Genomic DNA, 22,099 nt, shown 5'->3' on the forward strand with positions numbered 1-22,099 from the left:
AGACAATTTTCAATCTAAGTGGCTGGTTTGAGAAAAAAAAACAATTGTTTCTTGCTTTTTCGAAATGAACCAATATGTGACCAGATTCCCTAAAAAGAGAAAGAAGAAGGTCCGATTAACGTCATCAAATGCAAGAGAAGAGGAAGACCCCTCTGGTGACAAATCGATATAAAAGGAGCCCCGAAACCGCCTGACAGGCAGTCAGCACTCTCTACTGAACAGGTGGCATCTCCGAGGGCAACAAGGTAACGGACGGTTATGCCAGCTCAGTAGCTCAGAGGAAAGTGCAGTAGTTTCACCAGCATCCTCAAGTACGACAAATCCCTAGGATTACGAGGTGGTTACGCCAGATCCTGAGACTTCCTTATAATTACATCAGCAATTACTTCGTGACAGATACTGAGATCCAGGGACCCAGGACAGCAGTCCAGGACAGTGCGGATCCCCAAGGAGATTCCCTAAGCCAAGGCAGGGACGCCTGGTTTCAATCAATATTACAACACACGTTGAGAGTCCACGGGCCTTACGTGAGGATGTCATCAGGTGTCGAGAGTCCACGGTACTTGCGCCTGTAGTGATTGAAATTTATTTTAGAGTGTGTTGTTACGTCCAAAATGACGAACACAAGTTATTTAGTCCCTTAATTTTGAGTCAAAGCGCTGAAACCATTTTCTCGGGTAGCAGGGACCTTGCTTTTCAGTGTCGAGTATGTCAAGATACGGAAAGATGATGTACGAAGAGGATGGATGTGTCTTATCACTAGATAGATGAACAAATAATAGAGCTTACAGTTGGGTTATTCAATGTAATAATTTGTCAGGATACAAGATTTGGCTGAGCTAGAAACAAAATTGTTGCTGATTGAAATTCGATTCGAAATAAATTGTTGTTAGGTGGCTTGACAGTTGGTTACGATTCTTGAATGTTGAGAATTGGTGATGTAAATGAGTAAAGGGGTTTACTTCTACTGGATAGTTGACAATCCGTCTGAATAAACTTTTGAATATGACGAAAATTATTCAAATGTGAATGATAAAAATTAAAACAGCAATGATATTTAACAGAAATAATTTAATTATTTAAATTATTTGTGATATTGAATAGAAAAAATGGGCTGGCTTACCAAAGCGTTGTACCAGTTTCGATTCTGGCATGCACCAATGAATTTTATTTTTACAATACTATTTATGTGCATTACATTGGCAGCTCCCTGGTGGTTAAATACCGACAATTTTTCAAGCGAATAGAAGTGGCGCTGACTTCATTATAAAATGATATCGGAACCCAAAAACTCGATCGAATATGCAGGGCTCTGCTGCCTCTATGACTAGGCTAACGGGTGAGGATTCTTATCAAAGAAGAACACCTATATCTGCCAAGCATTGGTGGTGGCAGAGAACCATAAACATTCGCAGAACCTCTAGCTTTGGTGTAAGCCAACGTGTCAAAGCAATAATAGAGGGAGTCCTCCACCACCAACGTTGCCCTGGGATAATAGGCATCCTCCATTGTATAAATCCCTTATCCTTCACAGCGGGTTCTGTAGGATGGACCACAAAAACACCCACATTAACTTCTTAGGAGACATAATTTCGAATGACAAGACCCATCGACGATAAGGACACGACGTAAAATGGCCACGGTAGCTGAAGGCTAGAACTCATAGCAACGGAAGAACAACGGTGGGCTTAGCTCGCGCTAAGTCCCGGTTCTTCCTGAACTAGTGGAGACTGCTGACAGTGGCTGTGTCTCGTGCCGTGTTTCCTTGGACTCGGGACGGGGAATCACCCAAATAAAAACTATGTCTCCGACACCTATCAATTCACAAACAATAGTATCTGCAGTAGTCAAATAATAAAGTTGTCGGATGGACAGCGGGCTTGCTAAGTTCGTCGTTAAGTGGACTGGCAAAAAAGCAAGGCCTAATAACGGTGATCACGAGGACCAGGATCCTCTCCGATAACTATAAAATGTTCTTCAATAGGCCCGGGTACAATGGCTAACACGAGCTGAGTGCCCGGTTAAAACCAACAAAAATTCAATTTTGAATAAGAGAATTGAAAATCGAAATTATTTTTATTTAAAATGATTCTATTTAAAATGTATAAATTCTGAATTTAATTGTAAACGACTCGAACAAAGAATTTGAAATTTCAATATTAAAAAAAAAAGATTTTACGTAATCAAGAGCTTGATAATTAATGGGCATAGAGGACCGATTTGCGCCGATTTTTATAGGCCCGGGGTAACTTACGTGACCTTGATTTAATTTTGCTTGCTACCGAAAAATGGGATAGTAAACGAAAACTCTAGTAATTAGAACGAAAAAAAAAGATAGGGTTACTAAGCAAAGTCGAATAGCTAAGTTACTTGCGAGGAGTGGTGTAAGAAAAGGCGTACGTGCCGATCTTGAGAAAAAAATTTTAGAACAATGTAAAAGATTAAAAAAAAAGACGATTGTAGTTCTATTGGTGGAAAGAGGAAATCCGATCCCACGTCATTAGATAGGGTTTATTTTATTCTGTTAATTATGGTTTATTAATTAAGTTTAAGGTGTAGGTGTGTATTGATTATTAATCCTCTTATTAGTATCTTTCGATTGATTATAGTCATTGCATTCTATCATTAGTGGTTTGAATGTTATACTTACTTTTATTTATTACGGAATAAATATTCAATAATCTGCAGTTGTTATTGATTTGATTAATAAAGGTGCACTCACAGATTATTATGATATTTTAAGTAAGACATTATTTCAATTATTTATCAAATTATTCAAAGTAGAGTTTTTCGACCTACGTATGTGTTCGAAAGAGAAAATGGTCGTGATGAGTCACGCGGCACGCCTTAGAAAGAAACATCTAGGTCCACCTCGATGTTACTAGATAGACCGTATATTAGGTTGTTAATTACGGGTTAATGATTACTAATTACCTAATTATTAATTAGGTTTAAGGTGTGAGTAGTAAACTTGTCACACTTAAATTTACTTCTTGTCGCATGCAGATTATCGTTTAACCCACAAATATGTCGCGGCAACAGTTGAATCAGCAAAAAGCTACTTGGAGAATAAAACAGTGAGCCCTAAGATAGCACTTATATTGCAGTAATGATAAAAAAAAACTGTGTTCAATTCGTGCGGTGTTGTCGATTGCCCACTCAAGTGAATGAGCGCACTCGCTTCGTTTGTGCGCTCATCTTCGCTCTCGTGGGCAATCGACAACTTACCGCACTAGTTGTACAATATACTATAGCTTCGACGGTACACATTTAATTATTTTATAATCAAACGAATAATGATAGAGTTGTGGTTTTTTAATCAGTTTGTCAGAACGAATTTACGGATATATTGAAATAAAATTTAAAAGAATTAGTTTTTTTTTTTTTTTTTTTTTTATTTATTTATTTATGGTCGCATCAACTGCATGATTATTAGCGACCTCAGAAAATATTTACATTTGAATAATTAAGTTTACATAATTATAGACTGTCGATTAGTTTCAGCTTTTTTAGAAGGTTAAACACTGTTTATATATACATGGGATTATTCAGGCATTTCTTGATGTCCTTTGGCAGGTTTTTCCTCTTCGATTCCGTGTTCTTACATTCCACAAGTATGTGTTTGATTTATAAATGTTTTCCACACGTATAGTTAGTTGGCGGTGATTTATTAAAAACGTAAGAATGAGTTGCAGATGAGTGGCCGATTCTTAGTCTTGTGAGGACACACTGCAGTTTTCGATTGCAAACTTTAAGTGTTGTTTCCCACACGTTTTGCCTCACACTGTGTAGAACAGAGGTTTTTTGTTTCCATATATTGTCCCACATGTTCCACATGTACTGAGTTACTACGCTTTTATATTCATCAAATGTAATTGGTTCGGTTAAATGGTTAGAACCTTCTGATGTTGCCTTTTTCGCTGCTTTATCGGCTTTCTCATTTCCTGCAAGGCCCTGGTGAGAGGGGATCCAGGCTAGTACTATGTCACTGCCTTGTTTTCCTGTCATCTGAATTTTACGTAGTAGGTTATGGATCCTAGTATTTTTGTGTATTCTGTTTTTTAATGCTTCTAGCGCTGACTTGGAGTCGGTGAAGATCACAGTTTTATCTAGATTATTTTCAACTATTATATCAATGGCTTTATCTAAGGCGAAAACTTCACTGGAGAAGATCGTAAAGGCATCAGGTAGTTTGTATAGCAGTTCACGGTCATTCCAAATAACTGCACAGCCTTTATTTCCTTCCAGCATAGACCCATCAGTATATATGTGGTTATAGCGTTTATATTTGTCTGGTAACTTACAAAATAGGTTTTTATAGGCGATAGTTGGAGTATTGTCCTTACCATCAGTTTCTTCTAACATGGAAAGGTCTATAGTAAAATTAAGATCCTCCCATGGTGGTACCGGATGTATTTGTCTAGGAAGGACTATGATATTTTTTAATAACGCATCCTGTTTCATGACATTTACACGCACCTGAATTGAGCGACCAGTTAGGAAGTTAAGCACAAAAAATAGAGTGTGTCCTCTGAGTCCCAGTCTTCGTAGTATACATATTATTCTATGTATCCATGTCATGTCAAAAGCTTTTTCCAAGTCAAGTGAGACAACTATGCATTGTTGATCCTCTGCAAATGCTTCACATATGTCTGCTTGTAGGAGATTCAGATGATCGGTTGTTGATCTGAGTTCTCTGAAACCAAACTGATGGGGTGATATCTAACTTATGCTTTCCAGGTACCATTTTAGCCTTCTATTTACCATTTTTTCTAATATCTTGCATAGATTACAGGTTAAGGATATAGGCCTGTAGTTTTCTGCTAGTGTATGGTCTTTATTTGGTTTGGTTAATGGCACGACAATGGCTTTTTTCCATACTGATGGGAACTGGTGTGATAGCCATATTCGGTTGTAAAGATGCAGCAAGTAAACGAAGCCAGAGTGAGGTAATTTTTTTATTAATATGGCAGGTAAGTTATCAGGACCAGGACTTGTGCTTTTGCTAGCTTCTACTGAGGTCTTGAGTTCATATAGACTGAATGGGGAATTTATTTGAGAGATAGTGTCTGTGTTATCTATTATATCTGTGTTGATTAATTCTGTTAGATTTATATTATTTTCTGTTTTATTTTTATGTTTTAAGAATTCACTTGAGTAATTTTTGTTGCTGGAGTTATTGGAAAATGTTTTGGCTAAAATATTAGCCTTATCCGTCGATGATGATTTGATCTTACCATCACTGTCATGGATAGCTGAGGGGGACCATGATGTCTCTGAGCCTTGATAGCGGTTAAAGAATTTCCAGAAACTATTTAATGTTGTATTTTGGTCGAATGAAGCCATGAGATTATGCCAAGATTGACGTGAGCTTTCTTTAAAAACTTTCCTGGCCTTGGCTCTTGCTTTGTTGAAAGCTATTTTGTTTTCCAAGGTTTTATGTTTTTTGTACTTGTTGAAGGTACTTTTTTTTTCTTTGACGGCTGACTTACATTTATTATTCCACCATGGAAGTTTTTTTGTGCCCTTGTTATGATATGCTTCAGTTTTAGGGATGCAAATATCTGCCACCTGTAGGATGGTATCCATAAAAACATTCAGGGCAGTGTCAATGGGTAAACTATCAGTAAATGAGGGTGGAGGAAGTTTATTGATTTCTTTCTCTATCATCGCCGTATAGTTTGTCCACTCAGCTTTTTTAAAATTCCATTTCGGTGCTATATGGTGTTTTTCTTGGTATGCGCTTAGCTCGTTTATACTAATCACAATAGGATAATGATCGCTGTCATACAGATCTGTTAGGGGACACCATTGAAGTTTATTAGCAATAGTTGGGCTGCTAAAGGACAGATCTATAGCGCTTTCATTACCCGACTTAGTAGAGAAATGAGTTGGTCTGCCATCATTTAGTAGTAGTATCTCCGGGTTGTCTAATATGTGCTCCACTATTACGCCTCTTCTATCAGTATGGTTGGAATCCCATGCTTGGCTATGACTATTGAAGTCACCTACTAGAATAAAAGGTTTGGGTAATTGTCCAATTCAGTTCCAGTTCATTTAGTATTTTTATGTCAAACGACTGACTGTTGGGGATATATATGTTACAGATAGAGGTGTGTAATGGGTGTCCAGTTTTAAATGCAATAGCTTCCAGTGTAGTGCATAGCGGAATCTCCGTGCTTTGAATATGTTTTTTAATAAGTATGGCTACTCCGCCACTCGCATGAAGACAGTCAGCTCGGTTTTTTGTAAAAATATTATATTCTTTGAGTGTTTTAAACGTATTATTATTTTTTAGATGCGTTTCCTGAAGACATACTACTTCTGATTGATAGCGGTTTAATAATAATTTTAAATTATCATATCTCGTGTGTAAACCATTTAGATTCCACTGTAATAGATTGTAAGATTTGTTTGTTGATGATGGATTAGGTTCCATAATTAATAGTAATATATATAGAAATTTAGTTTTCAGTACTAGTATCTGTTGCAAGGGATGACTCATCATCGGTATCAGTAATATCACCAAGTTTTTTAATTAGCCTAGTGATACGGTTTTTTAGTCCTTGATCTTCGAATATCGGATAGAGTTGACGTAACAGTTCTGTGATAGTTGAAGGGTCATCTGTAAATTCTTTCGTAGTTTCTAGGGGGTTAGTACTTGTCAGTGCTTTCTCTAAGAAGTTAACAACTTGTAGATAAGTAAATTTGTAGTTAGCTTGATTATTTTTTATTTCTTTTTCCAGTAATGCTAAGTTGTGTCTGAGTACTACTTCCTTGTCGGCTTTTAGTATTTTTCTTCCTTTACTGTTTTTTACTACTCTGTCTTTATTTATGGTTGACTGATTTGCTGTGATATCGGATCTAACTGATACCGTAGAGGCAGAGTCTGAATGAGGTCGTTTGGGTGTTTGAATAGGTGAGAAGGGCTTGAGTACTTGAGTAAGGTGCGAGGGAGGAGGCATTATAGAGTTATCATTAGTTTTCGGTGTTGAAGGTTCAGTTGCTTTCGTGGCAGAGTGTGTTTTGTTAATTTGGAGTGATGTTGATGTCTGCGGGATAGGAGTTTGGGTTTTATCTAATTGTAAATTATTATCGGTCTTTGGGCAGTTTTTAGCCTGGTGACCAGCTTCCTTGCATAAGAAACATTTCATACTGTCGCCGGATAGGTATACCCAATTTGTGACACCTTCGTAATTTATTTGTATTGAACCAGGTAATAGATCGGCATCTTCTGGAGTTACAAACATCTGTCTACGAAAGCTAAGACAATGCGAGTATGCTTGTTTATCGATACCAGCCCGTAGGAATGTAATATTTGAGACCGGCTTAATTTTATAATCTGCCAAAAGTATGCGTTCGAGTTTAAAGTGAGGTATAAATGGTTGTACATTAGAAATAATAATCCGCTTATTACGGGTAAACAAGGGTCTAATGGGAAGGAATTGGCCATTTATCAATATCTGTTTATGTTTCTCGATGAGCTAACCAGCTAATTCCTTGGTCGAAGTATATATACAAACTCTGTTATTGGAAATCTTGGATATAAACCGCACTTCTGATGGACCAACTTTATTTCCGATTGCTCTTGTGTATTCTTCTACTGGAACATTATCGATGGCATCCACAATAACTGCTTGTTCTTTTGACGGAAACACTACTGTATTCGCAGCTGATGCGAAACTTCTGTTGGGGTCTGTCATTTTATTCATGGTTTTTTTTTTTTTTTGATGATTCCCTGAGGACCAGGGAATCTGTCCGAGTGAGTACTGATTAAATTAACTGGAAGATATCACACAACAAAAATATACAGTTAGTAAGAAAAGACCTTAAAGGTCGCACTAAGCGTATCAAACACTAACACGTTGAAACGTGTGTGTGTGTGTGTGTGTGTGTGTGTGTGTGTGTGTGTGTGTGTGTGTGTGTGTGTGTGTGAGAGAAAAATCAAGTTTCCGGTGGAAATGTTTTTAAATAATACATCCAGGAGATCTGGCAAGTTGCAACTTTATTTTAAATAAAGTTTGATCTAGGGGATCAGGCCGGTGGCCATTTTCGTGAAAGTCCAGGGGACTATTTTAATTAAGATCCAGGGGATCAGGCCGGTGGCCAATTAATCGTAAAAGTCCAGGGGACTATTTTAAATAAGATCCAGGGGATCAGGCCGGTGGCCAAAATTGTTATAAAAGTCCAGGGGACTCTTTCGTGTAATTAATAAAGTCCGGGAACAAAATTTTATTAGTTGTTAAGAATAAAAGTCCGGTGGACAGTTTTGTTATAAATAGTTATAAGGAATAAAAACCCGGTGGGCACAGTGTTAATCAGTGAATAAAATTTAAAATTATATTGATTGAAAATTGTGTATAAAATTTAATTTAATCCCTCAATCTCCTCACTCTTATATATTTCAACGACCCTGATTTATAAGATTTAACATCTCCGGTTCTGGAAGGCCGAGTCTTAGCTTCCAGTGGCGCCCTTATTAAGATCAATTAATAAAGGGGCCAAATTTGGCAAGGTTGAGATATACTCTGTTGTAACTATGATGATTTATTATCATTATTTTTATTACTATGGCTAAGCCTATTATTATTAAGATTATTGTGATATAACATTTATGCGAGTGTACGATTTGGAAATATGAATGCGCGACCGAGTGAAAATTATTCTTAAGTCCCGAGCAAACGAAGTCAAAGAGAAAAGATAAAAACACGAAATTCGATCCCGAGTGAATCTCTTAAAGAATTAAGAGATTGAAAGAATTGTAAAGGGAAACGAAATAAAATGTGAAACATTGAAATTATTACAAGGTTTAAGCGCTCATTCTCTCATTATCCTTTCATTCGCTCGTTCACCGTCGCGAGTAGTTAGCTTGACCGGCCAAATTCCCAGTATTTGATATTGACTTAAACTCTTAAACACATTCTTTTTCTTTCCATTCACATTTACTTTTGTTCAAATTATTATTTTCCAATCCCCTTCGATTTTATTGCTTGGGACTCAAGAATAATTTTTCTTTCACGATACTTTCGCGGACGGGGATAGAGGGCGACGGAAATTATACTTTCAACACTTACGGTGGATGGGTTAGGTAATAAAACCGCTCATAAAAGCCCGTGGAGGCAACTTAGTCTCCTGAGAGGATTGTTAGTGGAAGACCATTCCCAGACAACGTAAGGAAACTCGATTAACCAGAGTCCGAACAGGGCCAAGGTAAGCGAATTTTTCTCTCTCTTGCAGGTTTGGATGTCCCCTTACCAAGGCCTTCTGCCAAGGTATGGCAGGTTGAACTTAGTCGAGTAAGTGGGAGTTCGACAGAGACGATCCGCTTACCCTCTGGGAGGGGAAACTCGTGTAGGGCCGAGGGAAAGTCGACCAGACATCTCAAGGCACCTGGGGATTGGGCCCCCGAAAATTTTGGTGTGTGCGTGTGTGTATGTGTGAATGACGGGGAAGTCGATAATTGACCGCGTAACCGTGTATATTTATTTTTTTTTCTTTAACTATTGTAAAGGTATTAGAACAGGGTTCTAAGCCAAACCCCCATGTTTGAACCTGTGATTTGAAGACCCCTTTTCAACCCTGGACTCCGGCGAGCAAAGTCCAAGCAACAAGGGGTGGTGATTCTTCTAATTTCTAATTTCTTTCGTATTTAAATTTAAACTAATTTTACCCGTTACAATGGGTTATGATTATTTCTTCCTATTGATAGTGGTTTAAATGTTTTACCTGTTTTTAATCATAAATATTCAATAATTTGCAGTTATTATTAATTTCATAGGTAAAGGGGTACCAATGGATTATTATGATAACCTTGGTTAATCATTATTTTATTTATTAATTGAGTTATTGAAGATATAAGTTATTCGCTTACGTATGTGTTAGAGAGAGACAAATGGAGAAGCGGGATAGTTAGGATCCTCGGTTGGTTTCGGGTGGTTAGTTAATTAATATGTGAATTTGCATCTAGTCTTGAATCTTAGTTTTCATTATCTACTGATTAGTTATAATTACTCTCGTTATTATGGTTAGTTGGCTATGATCTTAATTATTCTCCATGAGATCTTAAGAAATTATTTTTATTGTTTTATGCTCTGCCATAATATGTTATCATTGTCCGATGTTGTGTAGTTAGTTAATTGTTATTTTATTTTATTTCGTCATCAATTCGTTGAGATATCGCGCCCGATGTTGTTAATATTTATTTTACCAATAAGCTCCTTGGTTTATGGTGCAATAGTTACTGTTACGTGGAAAACGTTACTTATGATTTTATTTACTGTCAATTGTGTCAATCATAGATTTCTTTACCTTGTTTTTGTTAATAGTTATCAGTTTGTTTTATAGTTTATTTAAAATTTCAAATGAATTTCGATATTATTTGGGCTTGTCGATACCAGGAGGGAATGCGGAAAGTCCAAGTTATTTGATAATTTAATGTGAATTCAACGATGTATAGATGCAAAGGTTATCGGGGTGATGTCACTTGACTTAATATGAATATAAAAAAAACGTCGCGCGGCATTATTTGAAAGTGGTACTGCTTGGGCCGTGAGCATCAGGGAGATGATCATGGCTCAGTTTATTAGCTGGGTCATTATTTCTTAATAAGTTATAATAACGGAAATATCTGATATTTTCTTTATTCATCAACAAATTCTGACAACTCCTCTGAACTTTCATGTACTTAGTTTTTAAATTTTACATCATTTTTGAGTTTGGCATGTTACGCCGTAACAGTTTGGTGTGTGTGTTGCGGATTAATCTAGTAATAATATCAATTAATTAGTAAATAAATCAATAAAACGAAATTAGATTTTGAATCGTTCATTCGCCTTTTTCTAGATCTATAATAATTGATTAATTTCAAATTCATTTTCAGTACTCGGAGACCGTGTAGAACATTTCCAGTGGCTGAATTTTAGTAAGTCGATAGAGTGACAATTCAGCTCCTGTAGGAAAGGTTTCCGATCAACTATGTGCAAGCTTCTTCTGAAACTCAAAACGCTTTTTTCTCAAAATACTATTTTTGAAATCAGTGCGCATGCTTTTCTAAAGACAGCTTAACCGAAGGGTATGAAATGTCAACAGAACTTTTCTAGATATTGTTCTCAGGAATTAATGGAAGGAATAAGAATGCGATAGTTATTATTAGTTTTTAAAATAATTTTACCAGGTGATTAGGGTCAAAAATCAAAAATTTTTTTTTAACGTAGAACCACCATTTTGTCGAGAATAAAAAATTTCGACTATTCCTTAACTCAATCCCAAGATTCATCTATCGACTAAAAGAATCTTATTGACTTTTAGGGCGCTAGACACTTTTTTTTCGGAAGACCGCCAGGAGATCGTCTACAGGAGCATCGCAGATCAATAATTTTCCAAATTTAAAAAGGTATTTAAAAGTTGTCATCTGCATGAATATGCACTCACTGTGTTAATTTCACAAAATTTCTTTCCACAAAAAATTAGCAAAAAAACGTCCTTATTTTAGCCTTGCAACTGCGTAAAACTCCTCAAAAAACGAGTATGCCAAATTCCATTGATACCGATATAGAATTGTAGGTGCTGCGCAGTGTTCAAAAGAGCTTGTCGGCTGTCAACATTCTTTGTGCATTTCAGATTATTCGATAGAATAGACTCCGAGAAAAATGAAAAGTACGAAAAAAAAGTTTTTTTTTAGTTTTTTTTAAATTTCTCAAAACGACTTAGCGTATCGATTTTAAAATCTAATCAGTTCTAGGACTTAGTAAAACGCGTTGATTGCAGCAAAAGCCAATTCCATTCGAGTGCTTGGTCAAAAAGTATCATTGGACCATAACGTAAGAAACGTTTTTTATCGAATACCTACAAAAACAATAAACCGATCGATTCTAAAATTTCAGCGCCTCTACAACTTAATGGACTGCGTTGATTAGAACAAGAATCATCCTAATGAGATAGTTTATTCAATATAAATCATAAACAAAATATTCTTCGAAATAAATATTCATGGCTTTTTTTTGGATAGCATATAATGTAGTTGTTGGAATGTTCAAAAATTTAAACTACATATTCGTTTTTAACATTCTTCTGTAATCACTGCATCTATTGTCATGTTCCATAATGTCATTCTGCTCTTAAGATGAGTTCATTGACAGAATAATCACAGGAGGTTACACTATCTAGATAATAAAATGTTTCGAATTCGAATCATAGTAAATAATGCCGTAGATTCAAATAATTCTAAAACATACTTATTATGACATATTTAATTGGAAGATAAACTGCGAAAAATAAAACAAGAATTAAGTTTGGCACTGACTATAGATGTTTTTAATAAATGCTATAAAATTAATAAAGAAAAATATGAAAAAGAATTTAACAGAATTAAACTAATTAATTTAAAGAAAATTAATAATTTGAGACAACAATCTTGTGAAATAATTAACTCTAGTCAACAATATCAAGTCATACATAAATACACTAACGTTGAACTTCCTGAAGCAGTAATAAGGGTGTTAAGTTGATCACCCAAATTTGGAATTCCTCTTCAAAAACATGAAGTTCCAATGCCTGTTCTGATAAAAGATATTGAATACGCCATCTCAAGAGTGAATATTGATGATCAAGATGAAAAAGTAATCGAGAATGTTAGAAACAATATAAGACTGAGAACAATAAACTCTATTACCAATTACTATAATAATGACAACAATAGGACCATAGATTGTTCAAATCAATTGTTATGGGAAGACAGTAAAAATACTAAAAAATTTCTACATGATAATAGGGATCTAATTATTACAAGAGCTGACAAAGGAGGTAGCACTGTGGTTATGGAGAGAACAGAATATATAAATGAAATGAACAAGATGTTAACTAATGATACGATTTATGAAAGAATAGAAAAGGACCCAACAAGTAAATTCCAATTGAGAACAAATTGTATGATTAAAGACCTTGAAAAAGAAGATGTCATTGATAATGTTAAAGCTAAAATATTAAAAACCTACAACTCGGTCTCACCTAAAATTTATGGCTTACGTAAAGTTCATAAAGAAGGGTGTAAACTTCGACCTGTTGTTGGCTGCATTAAAGCCCCTAGCTACAATATTGGATCATTTCTACATCAGTTATCAACTCCATTACTTGACACGTGTGAATTTAACATTAAAAATTCTACAGAGCTTGTGAAATTCATAAATACAGTGACTATCCCAAACAATTATGTCTTAGTTTCCTTAGATGTAGTTTCACTTTTTACTAACATTCCTAAATTACTCTGTATACAAATTATTAATGAAGATTGGGACAATACATCAAAAATAATTACAATTAAAAAAGAAATCTTGATTGAACTGGTCAATTGCTGTTTCGAAACAAGTTATTTTAGTTTTCAAAACGAATTTTACTTACAAGTGGATGGAACAAGTATGGGTGGCCCAGCTAGCCCAGCAATTGCAAACGTGGTCATGAAATATGTACTGGAGAAAGTTTTAAAGACATTGCCCTTTAAAGTACCATTCTTAAAGTTATATGTTGATGACACGTTTCTAGCTGTCCCTGAGATTGAACTAAATAACTTGCTTAAATATTTTACTATGTATATTATAATATACATACATATATAATATTTTATTTATGTTATAACATCCATGAAAAAATACAATTTACAATGGAGGTTGAAAAAGAGAATAAACTGGCATTTTTAGACGTTATGCTATCATGTTTATCAAATGGCAGTCTAATAACCAATTGGTACTCTAAACCGACTAACTCAGGTAGATTGCTTAACTTTAACTCCAACCATCCTGTATCTCAAAAAACAGGAGTGGTGTTGGGGTTACTACACAGAGCAATTAATCTTAGTCACGAGAAATTCCATTCCGATAACACCACTAGAGTAAAATCAATTTTATGAAAGAACAACTATCCTTCGACCTTTATTGAGATGTGTATTAACAAGTTCAATAGTAACCAAAGTAGGAGTAATATAAATAAAGTTAAAAAGAAGTTTTATTATTTTAAATTTCCATATATAAAAAGTTTATCATTCCATATTTCTAACTGTTTTATTGGCACCGACTGGAGATCAGCTTTCTATAACTTGAAGACAGTGGGATTACTATACACAAAATTAAAAGACAAAACAGATCTATTAATGCAGTCAGAACTAATTTATAAAATTCCATGTAGTTGCGGTAAATCTTATATTGGCCAAACTAAACAATTGCTAGGGAAAATATTATACCATTATAAATTTGATTGTAAACCTATGCATATTAATAAATTAGAACAGACGGCATTAGCAAAACACCATTTTAAAACAAGTCATAATTTTGAGTTTAGTAATACAACTATTCTGGATATGGAAAGTAATGGTTTAAAAAGAAATGTAAGTAAAATGGTATTTATTTATTTGAACGATACGGTGAACTTAGAAACAGATACAAATAATTTAAGCAGTCTATATAATAATCTATTGGACTGTCACGGCTGCTACATTCAAAAATTTTATTATTTTTCTTTCCAAATAAGTACACACTAAGATCTCTTGCACTTAGACCTTTTTTATGACGTCCGACTTACTGACGCCAGCAGTCGTACCGGACAAATATACCTACCTGAGCGTTGTCAACGCTTTACAATTAGGTCGTGTTGTACTAATGGACCACGCGTATTATCGATTTCTTTTTCCTTTAAATTTCATCATTTTTCCTTAACGTACTTTCAAAATTTATGTATCCGTTCTCATTTAAGGATCTAAGCATAGGAGCGGTAATCTTTCTTTGATTTTCTTCTTAAAAACTATAGACTACCCAAGTCATGTGCACCTGCATGTGATTCTTGGAAATTAGAGAAAGCTGATGGAAACTACCAAAATTTATGGTTTCCTCGGCGGCAGAGTGGCGCCAGGTCATCGGACTACTCAATAGTCAAAATCTATTTCCCAGGGATCACACGTGTGCATGAGCCTAGAACTTTCGAGTGGGTCCGAGTCTTTTTGTATGGGAAACAAGTTACCACCACTTTTCATAGGTGAAGACCATATAAAAAGACCATGGACTTTAGCTCATCAGTTCTTTTGGGAATCAAACTCTGCACCATACTGAACTCCGGACACTTGACGGTGTTCGTGGCTAGAGGAATGATATCCCGATTGAGCATTCGGTCACGTGAGCCCAGATCATTGGATCGGTCCTTGATCGTCGTAAGCACTCGTATAATCGGCATATTATTTTCTACTAGCTTCAGAAGCATAATCAACGCGATATTAGTGTATAGCATCCGATCACGTGAGCCCAGATCGTACGATTGGTCCTTGATCGTTGTAAGTCGTGAACTAATATCAACCGTTTAGCACCGGTACAGCATTGATTATCTTCATCTTAATTTAATTCATCCAATTTTATTTTTATTTGTACCACAAAACGTGAAGAATCAAAGAATATTTTACCGCGAGAAAAGCGAAGATTTTAAAGAATTATTTTGCCGCGAAAATACGCGAAGAATTTAAATACATCGAATAATAATTTACCGCGAGAAAAGCGAAGATTTTAAAGAATTATTTTACCGCGAAAATACGCGAAGATTTTAAAAGAAATTTACATTTTATATTACCGCGAAAAGCGCGAAAACTTTCAATCAATTTACACTTCATATACGATGATTTTGGAACGCATAAATAATTACAACAAATAAACTGAATAAATCAATAAATTAGAATCACATTAATTAGCCGCAAGAACGCGCTGTGTAAAAGTTTCCTGTGTTACTGCTTACAGTCCTGACACCTCACCTAAACCTGTTTAGGGTAAGTTTTTAACCATTGTAACCATTGTTTGGTATTTTTATTATTTTATATATTTTGAAACTGATTGTAAGCCAAATGCATGACACATTTTATTTTACTTTGACTATTTTAAATATTGCTATTTGTAACCCTTTTGTATTTTGAGTATATTGGATCTTAAATAAATAATTACTCGTGAACATAAACATTTAAAAACATTATTTCTCAGACAATTTTACTTTAGCAATAAGATACTAGCTTCACAAGGCTTTTCGGCAGCCCACCTTCCTTTATCCCTTATTTTCTACCTGTTTAGCCGCTCAGACAGATAGCCAACAGTAGGGGGTACACAATCTTACGTTTACCGCTCGACGTTTGATTGTGAAATTTAAATAAGTCACATTAATAGATTGGAAATCGTTTTGAGTTTTATCAATATTGTCTTCAACAATATTGTGTAGGCGCGAGTTGAATATAAAGTAGAATAAATCGAGCATTTGGTCACGTGAGCCCAGGTCATAAGATCGGTCCTTGACCATTGTAAGTACCCTTTTGTTTCATACCTTTATACGAAATTCGTACCTACGCCCATCACGATCTCCAATCGTGACAGGACTCATATCGTAAAATTAAATTAAATAAATTACATTGAATCACGCATATTTAAAAATATAACAATATTTTTATTTGTCACAGCACAAAATATCACTGGGTTTTAAATCAAATAGTTTATTTAATTTATAAATACTGTTAAATGTCTGAGCTCATGAATACGTGAATGATTGAATACAAATTATTGAGTTGAGCTCGAGTAAATAAATGAATTAAAAATAATCAAGTTGAGTTTAATTGAACACTGAGTTGATTGCAAAAATGTCATGATAATAAGTAACATGATGTCAGAGGTTACTGAGCGGAGTAAATTACTGAACACATAAATTACTATTTTTAATAGCACTGAATACATAAATAATTTAGTTATTGAGTTTTGATAGTAATGATCACTTAATTGAATTGAATTTAATGAGCTCATGATAAATTACACTGATTTTAATTTATTTGTTGAACACCTGGTAGCATGATAGCAGAGGCTACTGAGCGAAACAGAATTTTTAAATTAATTAAGAAATTGAGCATAATGATAATTAAATAAATAATAAAACTGAGTCTTTTAAATTAATTGAGCACTGATAGCAAGTAAATATTTAATAAAAAATGCACCTGTTGCTTTCTCGATGATATAACCTTGCGAGGAATAGGTTGCAGAACGCTGGATTTCTTGATGTTGTTTTATATTTATTTTTTGAGCTCTGAGCTCGTAATTATAAAAATAATTATATTGTTATATAGAGTTATGAACCCTTAATGTAGTTTATTGATTACTTTGAATTATTTACTCGAGATGAGCGCAATTTTAATAGATTATACAAAACACGTGGTGACACTTGAAATTGTATAAAACGAATAGACAATGGCGTCGGTCTTCTTGCCACGAGGCAGGAAAAATCCATGCGCATGCGTCGCACAGCGCAAGTCAAGTTTGAATAGATAGACACTAGGCCCCAGTAGGTGCTGCCTCTATTTGCCAGAAGTTCAACTACATTCAAATTTGAATGTAGTTGTGATTACGCAACAACCGTAAAGAATTAAAGTTTTAAATGTATAAATAATCGATGTAAATAATTTGGCTTTTTAAAATTTTTAAAATTTTTAAATGTTTAAAATTTGACGTGCAATGTAATTAATCAGTCTAACCATAGATGTCATTAGTGAATAGTTATTAAGGTTGATATATCTATGTAATGTGACACATAGATACTATTTAGTTACAATATATAATTTACTGTGATATTGTGGATGATCGTTTTCAGAAAAAATATTGAATAATAAATTAAAACAATAGACTCGATGTTAGTTGATATCTATCAAAGTAGACTAATACAAAGAATGTATAGAATTAGCAAAGCAATTATGTGTATTGACTGTGTATTGCGTAATATTATGGTATGTTATGTTTATATAGGTTAGGCATATAAATTTCATAACACTAATTAACCTATATAATTATTTTGTAGAGCCTGATGAAGCGATAATAAATTGCGAAACGTTGCGAATAATAATTCGTTAATTTACACCATTTTTGTTCCTATGTCCTCTGACATTTATTCATTTATACTCATTATGGTCGCTTGAAATTGAGAGTTATTGAAAAGTCATAATTTTTGAACGGGTATTCCCCTGGCAAGGTTTGTAAAAAAACTTTTTTTCACAAGAAATCAAGACTAGAAATACCCGGGAAAAAAGAATTATGTATGGCCACATGTGATTGCTCAGTATATGAAAATTGGCAATATATGGCCATATATGATTGGATATGACCATCTATAGCTTAACATAGCTATTTTTGATTTGATATGTCCATGTATGAATATTGACAATATGTAGCTTAATATAGCCATATACAGGGTGATTCAGAATTACCTTCACAGCGAGAAAACTTGAATAGAGGAGGTGATTCTAAGCATAAAGTTTCTTAGCCATTTTTCAAAATTCTCAATAGTTTTTGAGTTATTTAAAATCTCAATTGACCAATCAACGACATGCTTTGAGATTTAAAAAAAATTAAAAAGAATAATGAATAAGTTTGGCAACGCCGCAACAGTAAACTTCAAGTTATACACTATTTATTTAATTTAAAAAGTTCGATTTGTCACAGAAGAGAAACAAAACACACAATTACAACATAGAATATATTCGTATATTTTGTTTTATCTTTTCTCTTTTTATAGAAAGAATTATTAATGGAAAATAATGCTTTTATTGAAAATGAAGCTTTTGGAAATTCGAAAAAAAAAAAAATTACAGATTTTTAATTATATGATGAGCAACTTAGATTAAAAAAAAGAAATTTGAAAACTAATTGAATAGTGTTTTACCAGAATGAAAGCAATTTCAAATAGACAAACATATAGATATACTCATTATTTTAAAATCTTTTATTTCGCCTGCTCTGTCTCGCTCAAGACTTTGCTAAGCGCTCATTGCACGTCATACTAAACATATTTGTAAAGATCTCGCGGATTGTCTTGTGAAACATGTTCCAAGTGATCTTTCTCGGCGATTAGCTATCTGACTATCTCGCTAATGGTCTTGCTGGTGATCTTTCTTAGAATTTTGCTGGTGATCTTGCTGACTATCTGGTTGATGGTCTTGCTGGTGGTCTTGCTGGTGGTCTCGCTGGTGATCATTCTGGTGGTCTTGCTGTTGATCTTTCTTGTGGTCCTGCAGGTGGTCTCACTGGTGATCTTGCTGATGGTCTTGCTGGTGGTCTTGCTGATGGTCTCGCTGGTGATCTTGCTGAAGGTCTTGCTGAAGGTTTCGCTGGTGATCTTGCTGATGGTCTTGCCGAAGGTCTTGCTGATGGTCTTGCTGATGGTCTTGCTGGTGGTCTTGCTGGTGGTCTTGCTAGATGGTTAGCAAGACCACCAGCAGGACCACCAGATAGATTACCAGCAGGACCACAAGAAAGATCACCAGCGAGACCACCAGCAAGACCTTCAGCAAGACCACCAGCAGGACCACCAGATAGATCACCAGCAGGACCACAAGAAAGATCACCAGCGAGACCACCAGCAAGACCTTCAGCAAAGGTAGAAGTTCAATATAATTAATACACGATACGAAGGTATAAAAACTCAAAAGGTATAAGTCCAGACTCTAGAACCGGAGGAGTATGACAGCTCTGGTCTGAGATCAAAAATATTCTGTCGGCTTTTTCTTCAAGTCCCTTTTTTCTTACAATTCGGGTGTGGGCTAAAATAATACACTGGTCACAAACATTAAGGGATAGAAAAAAAATTCGGAATTTTTGGGTGATTTTCAACATGCTGTAACTCGATGAAGGGTGGTCGAGGCTTAAAAATAAAAAAAGCAAATTGTAGCCTCAAGTTTTTAGTTTTCAGATCTGGACCTCAAATTTCTTTATCATGCAAAATTTTTTATTCCTCTAACATTCCATAAGATTAAGCTAAGGGAATTAATTTTTAGTTTGTTTGCTTGTAATATTGATTGCATTAGTGTTTGCCGATTTTGACTATTTTTAGGAGGTTGTGCCGGCATTAGTTTCTGGACGTCGTCGTCTCAATTTAGCCAGTTGCCATCTATGTTTACTTTATTTTCATAGAATTTTACAGTAGCTTCAGTATCCTTCTTTGCTTTTGCTGTTTTCCTTAGGTTCCATATTTCACTTAGTTGTTTTTCCGTGAGATCATTTTCGATATATATTTTGGTCCTTTCAGCGCTATTTTTTTATTTAACATTATTGTTCTTTTGTCTTCTGCATTTCGTAATGTAATCTTGTACACGTTTTGTTGTTTTCCTAGCACATCCAGTTTACTAAACACATTAATCAGTGCGAATTTTGAAATCATTAGATCGTTTACTAATTGGTTACTGTTATTCAATTCGTTCGTTGGCGGTAGACCTTTGATTATCAAATTTAGATTTCTTGCAGCTCTATCTCTACCTTCTTGTCGTCTCACAAATTCTATAAGTTGGTCTATTTCTCTACTGTTTGAAGACGATGGGATGCTTTGTTGGGTTCGTGCTGCCGACTCGTTTATCTGGTTCGCTTTGAGGGTTTTCATTCCCGTATCTAGTTGTTTTTGTTCCATTTCTAGTTTTGAAAATTTCTCTTTTAGTTTGCTCATTTCCATCCTCTGTTCTGCTTTTACTTCTTCCAATTTATTCAGAAACTTTTTCTCTAGGTCAGCGAATTTTTCCATATTTTTTTTTCTAAAATTCTTGATTTCTTTTAATATTTCTTCCGCAGCAATGTCGTGGGCGATGATGTAGCTCCTGTTGAATATTCAGGGTAATTGTTCTGACGATCCGGACTCCCTATGGGAGCTTATTAACGTCGTGAAGAGGTTGGCGATTTTTCAACGAAAGATTTTTCGAAACTCACCTCTAGGTCTCTTTTTTTCTGGCAAATAGTTCCTTTATTGAACTCGCTGGGTTGGATCGGTGGACCAAAAAACTTTCCTGAGTCGTGGGTCTCCCTGGTCTTCTTTATTCAATTTCAAATTTGGCGCTCCCCAATGCTTTGAAATTACTGTTTTCTTCCTTAGCTTCTGTGAGTAACGCTCTCTCTGCCGCTAAGGTAGGAGCCTCTTTGCTCTGTTTGACGTTGTACTTATTGTTATACATAACCTGCACTCTGTTTACATTTTTTTTTATTTAATTAAAAAGACTAAAGAGACACAACACTTTTCATTGACTTATATATCAAAATGTGGCCGATTTTGTTCGCTTTCACTCAAGATAAAAATTTATATTTCTACTATTCGCAGTATTTTATTTGAAAGCAAGTAAAGTAGATACCGAATACACACATCCACTCAGTTTGGTTGCGCTAGCTGAACTCCAAAAAATAAATATTTAAATAAATAAACAAATGAAGGAATGATTAATAAAATAATTAAGTAGATAAATAAATGAATAAGTAAATGAATAAATAAAGAATAACTAAATTCGAATTTGAATGTAGTTGCACTTCCGGCAAATAGAGGCAGCACCTACGAGGGCCTAGTGTCTGTCAATTCAAACTTGACTAGCGCAGTGCGGCGCATGCTCATCGATTTTTTCTGCCTCGTGTCAAGAAGACCGACGCCATTATCTTTCGGTTTACGTATTCATGTAACTACACGTGTTATATTAAATCTATTCATTTTGCGCTCATCACGAGTAATTAAATAAAAGTAATTAATCAAATGCAATCAGTGATCAGTAAGCTTTATAAAAATATAATTATTATTATAATTGCTAACATAAAAACTCATATAAATTAACAAAGAACTCAACTAAATTAGCGATCATCGACCACGAGGTTATTCCATCGGGAGAAACAACAGGTGCATTTTTTAATATTTCCAATTTCATTGGGGAAGGAAAGGAGGAGTCCATTCCTAGTCCTTCAAGGAGGAGAGGAAGGAGTTCCTGTTCCCATCCCGTACCTGATCCCATTCCCATTGAAGGTCCGTTCAATCAAGAGGAGGGTTGCATTTTTAATTTTATTTATTTGATTCGCTGAATAGGAAAATAGAGTCATGCGTATCGATTAACTTCGTAGCAGAATATCTTATTTTTTTATTATTATCAATTCTTAGCTCAATTAAACTATAGACTATTTTTTAAATTTTTTTATTATCTTTGCGTTAGCCTACAGGGTTGTTTTTTGGCTATGGTGTTTTTTTCCCTGTAGGGTGATAGATAGGGTGTGTTGGGACCATAGCGGAATCGAACCAAGATTGCAAATGGTTTTAATTT

General features: G+C 34.8%; 1 protein-coding gene across 8 annotated transcripts in view; it reads right to left on the bottom strand.

The window, feature by feature from the left end:
* LOC130677904 (synaptotagmin-7) overlaps positions 1–22,099 on the bottom strand; it is a 1,016,663-nt gene that overhangs the window by 805,509 nt on the left and 189,055 nt on the right. The window lies entirely within an intron of this gene.

This window comes from Microplitis mediator, chromosome 1 (genome assembly GCF_029852145.1).
Source record: "Microplitis mediator isolate UGA2020A chromosome 1, iyMicMedi2.1, whole genome shotgun sequence".
Lineage (NCBI taxonomy): Eukaryota > Metazoa > Arthropoda > Insecta > Hymenoptera > Braconidae > Microplitis > Microplitis mediator.